General features: G+C 41.4%; 1 pseudogene; it reads left to right on the plus strand.

Moving 5' to 3' along the window:
* The window catches only part of LOC102835086, a 26523-nt pseudogene that overhangs the window by 19723 nt on the left and 1292 nt on the right, over positions 1-5508 (plus strand).

Consider the following 5508-nt stretch of genomic DNA (forward strand, 5'->3'; position numbering starts at 1 on the left):
TGAATACAATTATAACAGACTGATGCAATGGGGAAAAAAGTACATCAAACCCAAGAAGAAATAGTTGTGAGCCCTAAAATTTTAATGTGAAAACACAGAAATCAGGAGATCCAGAGCCCACCCTAAGGAAAACAGCATAAAAAATGAAATCAGGAGCTCACTGGGTGCTCCCCTCTCTCTCCCATGCGGTAGAAGCCCTTTCTCCTTCTATGCTTTGAGAACATCTATGCTTTGTCCATGCTTCTTAAATCTTCTGCTTGCTTAGGCTACTGTCTCTCTGGCTCCTTTTGTGTGTGTATTGTGCGTGTTGTTGTTAAGTGCCGTCGAGTCGATTCTGACCCATAACAACCCTGTATAGGGTTTCAAAGGAACCGCTGGTGATCTTTAACCACCGACCTTGCAGTTCAAATGACAGTCCACAGCACCACACCAGGACAATTGGAGAGACAGTAGGACCAAACCAGAATGCTCCATCCATGCTGCATAGGGTCACTTTGAGTCAAAGCACACACAAAGGCATCTCAAACAATAACATAAATCTTACTTGAAGGCAATGGGTTAGGTTTTAATCCAGTCACCTGACTTGACCCATTGCCTCTGTGGGGTGAAAATCACACAAATAGCAACTTCATGTTTGATCCGCAGCAAGATTTAGTTCCTCTCCAAGAATTCCCAAGCTTCCTCCCTTTTCCTACCCCTCCTCCCCTCCCTCATATCTCTTTCCATTTTGCCTTAGGCAATTCACAGACCAGAGACTGCTAGGGAATTTGTTGTTGTTGTTAAGTGCCTTGGAGTCAGTTCTGACTCATAGGGATCAGTAAAGGATTTCCCAGGAGCAGCTGGTTAGATTGAACTGCCAATTTGTGGTTCAAACCAACCTTGCGGTCCTATAGCACCACAATGGCAAATTCTTTTGCTACATTACAGATAATTTTCCAGGATGACTTAATGTGAAAATAACCTTAATATATATAAATATACACACACACACACATATATATAAGTGTATATGTATATATACATATATATGTGGTTTATATACATATACATATATATGTTGTTGTTGTTATATATATATGCAACAAAGGAATTCAAGATGTAAGAGAAGATGAGAGAAAAACTGAAAATGCAGATTTAAGGAAGTGGAATTATAGTACCACAGTGTTTGAGGAACTTGCTCCTTACTTGCTCCTTTTTAAGTTAACAGCTTCTCTCAGTGCTGGTGCTATTGTAGCCCCTGGTCTGTGTGTTTCCATTTTGTACTTCAGTGAAGGTTCCATTTTGCTAGTGCTCATTCTAAACCCAAGTGTTAAGGTGATCTTTCCTCAAGAGGCATTTGGAGAAAATGTGCTTACTGCCTTTATTCTCTGCACAGCTCAGCTGTAGGATTTCACGATTTCTGAGTTAGAGAAAGTAATCATTTTCTTTAGAGTTTAGATTTAGATTCTCAAAATAGGATCTTTTACTTACTTTTTTCTGTTGTTTGTCAAACTGTATTGTCTTTCCCTACCTCCCACCCCATTCTTTGATTTGTACTAGAAAGTGATAATGGATGGAGTAGTGAATTACAAAACTTTTATCTCTTTTAAGGGCCAGAAACAAAAGTCTGTTTTAGAGGACTCTTTTGTTTAAGTAAGGAGCCCTGTTAGTACTATGCATGAGTTAAGCTTTGGGCTGCTAACTGCCTTTCATACCCCTCCAGGTGCTACTTGGGAGGAAAGATGAGGTTGTCTGCTCCCACACAAAGATATAAGATACCAGAAGCCGTAAGTCAGTTCCACTCTGTCCTATAGGGGCACTGTGAGTCAAGAATTGATTCATGGCAGTGGGTTAGTTTAAATAATACTAAACTAAAACTAAACAGTGGGTGGTCTAAGCTGTTGTTGTTGTTGTTAAGTGCCATCGAGTCGTTTCCGACCCATAGCCACCCTGCACAGGGTTTCCGAGGCTGTAAATCTTTACGTGAGGAGAACGCCTCATCTTTCTCCCGCGGAACAGCTGGTAGTTTCGAACTGCTGGCCTTAAGGTTCGCAGCCCGATTCGTAACCACTACGCTACCAGGTCTAAGCTGTAAAAGCACTCAAATGCTAGCTAAAAGGCGAAAGGTTCAAGTCCGCCCAGAGATGATTTAGAAGAAAAGCCAACAACATACTTCTGAAAAACCAGCCAGTGAAAACACTAAGAAGTATACGTCTACTTTGACACACAATTCGACAGCAGCTAGTTTTTATTCTTTCAATGAATATTAACTGAAAGGGTTGCAAAAATGGCTTAGAATGAAGGTCTGGAAATGTACCCCTTAATAGTAGTGAATGGGAATCTTGGTGTGGCGCTGTGGGTTAATGTGTCAAATTGCAAAGTCATTTGAACTGCAAGGTCTGTGGTTCAAGCTCACCAGCTGCTCCTTGGAAACCCTATACAGGGTCGCTATGGGTTGAAATCAACTTGATGGCACTTAACAACAACAACAACAATAGTAGTGAATGGTGTCTTGATGTGGCTCTGTAAAACCAGCACTGAATTGCTAACCACAAGGTTGGTGGTTCAAACCCACCAGCCACTCCTCGGAAACCCTATATAGGTTCACTCTGAGTCCAAACTGACTCAACGGCACTTTAAAACAACAACAATAGCAGTGAAGGCATTCAACTGTGTAGATCATGACAAATGGCTAGCATTGAAAAGAACAGGAATTCCAGAACACCTCATTGTACTCATTCATGTGACACCTGTAGATGGATAGAGAGTCAGTGGCTTGAGCAGAACAAAGGAATCCTGGGAGGCTTAAAATTTTAGCTTTTATTACATTATAAAGTAATAAATAAATAAATAAAGTATTTATTCTGTGGGTTAATGCGCCAGACTGCAAAGCCGTTTGAACTGCAAGGTCGGCAGTTCAAGTTCACCAGCTACTCCTTGGAAACTCTATACAGGGTCGCTATCGGTCGGAACCGACTCGAGGGCATTTCACAACAACAACAAAGTAATAAATTAATAAGTGAATGGTAGGGTAGGATTCTTTCACCTTATTTATTCAAATCCATGCTGAGAAGCTTGGGTATATGAAGAAAAAGACATTGGATTGGAGAAAGACATTAATAACCTGATATATGAAAATGACATGACTTTGCTTAGTGAAAGTGAAGAGGACTTGAAGCACTTACTGATGAAGGCAAAAGACTACAGCCTTCAGTGTGGATTACACCTGAACATAAAAAAAATGAAAAACTTTACAACGAGATCAGTAAACAATACCATGATAAATGATGAAAAACGGAAGTTGTCAAGGATCTGATTCTTCTTAGATCAACAATCAGTGCAGTGGAAGCAATGGTAGTCCAGAAATTAAAACGGTATATTGCATTGGGCAAATCTGCTTCAGCAGAACTTTTTCAAGTGTTAAAGGAAAAAAAAAAAAAAAAAGCAAAGATGTAACTTTGACAACACAGGTGCACCTGACCTTTGATTCCAAAGTTATCTTTCCTCCTAAGCAGCAAAGTTAGAAAAAAAAAAAATTCAGTTACCAGAGTGGACTCCAATTTACGACAACCCCCATGTATGCCAGAGTAAAGCTATACTCCACAAAGTTTTCAATGGCTGAGTTTTTGGAAGTAGGTCTCCAAGTCTTTCTTCAGAGGCACCTGTGGGTGAGTCTGAACCCCCAGCCTTTTGGCTAGCTGCTAAGTGTGTTAACCATTTGTACGAATTAGGAACTCCAGACAGCTGCTTAAGAAAGTAAGAAAAGTCCACTTTTACTTCTTTATCCTCCCCCACTTGTTCGAATTGTTTGGCTGATTGCCTAGCCAAGCTGAAAGAACTTTCAAGGATGATGTGAACTTAAGCACAATTCCTGTTAGGTATGTGGGAAACATGGTAGGGTTATAGAGGTCTCCTTGGAATTGAGATCTGTGGGACTCACTTACCGACCACTCCACATTTGCCGTCACAAACTGAGTGTTAGAGCCAGTTTCACTAAATTCTTTCTGGCAGGCAGTTTATACCCACTGCAGAGAATTCATGCTCAACTTCTTTCCTTTCATTCAGTCCTTATTTATTGTGTCCACTATATCCTAGGCAATAAACTTGACATCAAAGTCCTGATGTGGCACTGCAGGGATGCAAATTCAGTTTGAACTGCCAGGCCCGTGGTTCAAGCTCACCAACTGCTCTTTGGAAACCCTATACAGGGTTGCTATGAGTCAGAACCGACTCGATGGCACTTAACAACAACAACAAACTTGAGGGCGGGCTACAGAATTCAAGGACAGATGTTTCTACCCTCAGATATTTGAGTTGAAAGTGGGTCTACCAAAATATATAACATTTTAGCATATATTTGTTTATAAAGTGTTTTACATATATTAGTTCAATTTAATAATTATCACCCTTTAAACAAAGTGTTACTGCCCTTGTTTTGCTGGCTGGCTGGTGGTGTGCTGTGGAGTCGGTTCTGACTAACGGCAACCCTGTACAGAGTTTCTGAGGCTATAAATCTTTATGGGAGCAGAAAGCCTCATCTTTCTCCCATGGAAGGGCTGGTAGTTTTGAACTGCTGATCTTGAGGTTGGCAGCCCTACTTGTAATCACTACACTACCAGAGCTCCTTCTTCATTTTACTAGGGTAAGTCAAAAAGCATTGCTACTGGAGTTCTAGGTCACATATGCATGGGTTTATTCCAAACAAAACCATGTTTAAACATGTCTTTACCATCAGTGGATGGTTACAGTTAAGTTCTCGCATTAATGAATTTGTGTTATTTTCCTCAGGGTGCCTTTAAAAGAATAGAAAAGGTCCAATCAAAACAGTGGCTTCTGAGGGGATCTATTTGTTGTCTAGTGCAATAGAATTGGTTCCAACTCATAGGACCCTGTATAGGATTTCCTAGGAGCAGCTGGTGAGTTTAACCTTACAGTTTAGCCCACCTTGCAAACCCACAGCATCATACCAAGACTCCAGGGGCTCTAATGGTGGTGGTTATATGCCATGCAGTCGGTTTCATGTTGTTTTTGTTGTTGTTAGTTGCCATCAAGTCAGTACTGACTCATAGCAACCCTATGCATAACAGATCGAAGCACTGCCCGATCCTGGCCCAACCTCACAATTGTTGCCACGCTTAAGCCCACTGATACTGCACTAGCAACCCAGTATAGGGTTTCTGAGGCTGTAATTCTTTAAGGAAGCAGAAAGTCTCATTTTTCTTCTGTGCAACAGCTGGTAGTTTTGAACTGCTGACCTTAGTGTTAGCAGCCTGACTTGTAACCACTATGATACCAGAGCTCCTTAGGGGATCTATGAGGCCAGCTAAATTCAAGGCAGAAAGGTCAACTCATAAGGTTATGGTGAGGTTACTTCTCCCCTGGACTCCTTGGCAGTCCATTAGTGGGAGGTTGTCACCATTCTCTCATCTTCTCTAGCCCTGCAAAGTCCTTCCAAGTTCCATCATCCGTGAGTGCATCTCCATCCACATCAGCCAGGCTGGTGTCCAGATTGGCAATGCCTGCTGGGAA

This window comes from Chrysochloris asiatica, unplaced genomic scaffold (assembly GCF_000296735.1).
Source record: "Chrysochloris asiatica unplaced genomic scaffold, ChrAsi1.0 scaffold00112, whole genome shotgun sequence".
Classification (NCBI taxonomy): Eukaryota; Metazoa; Chordata; class Mammalia; order Afrosoricida; family Chrysochloridae; genus Chrysochloris; species Chrysochloris asiatica.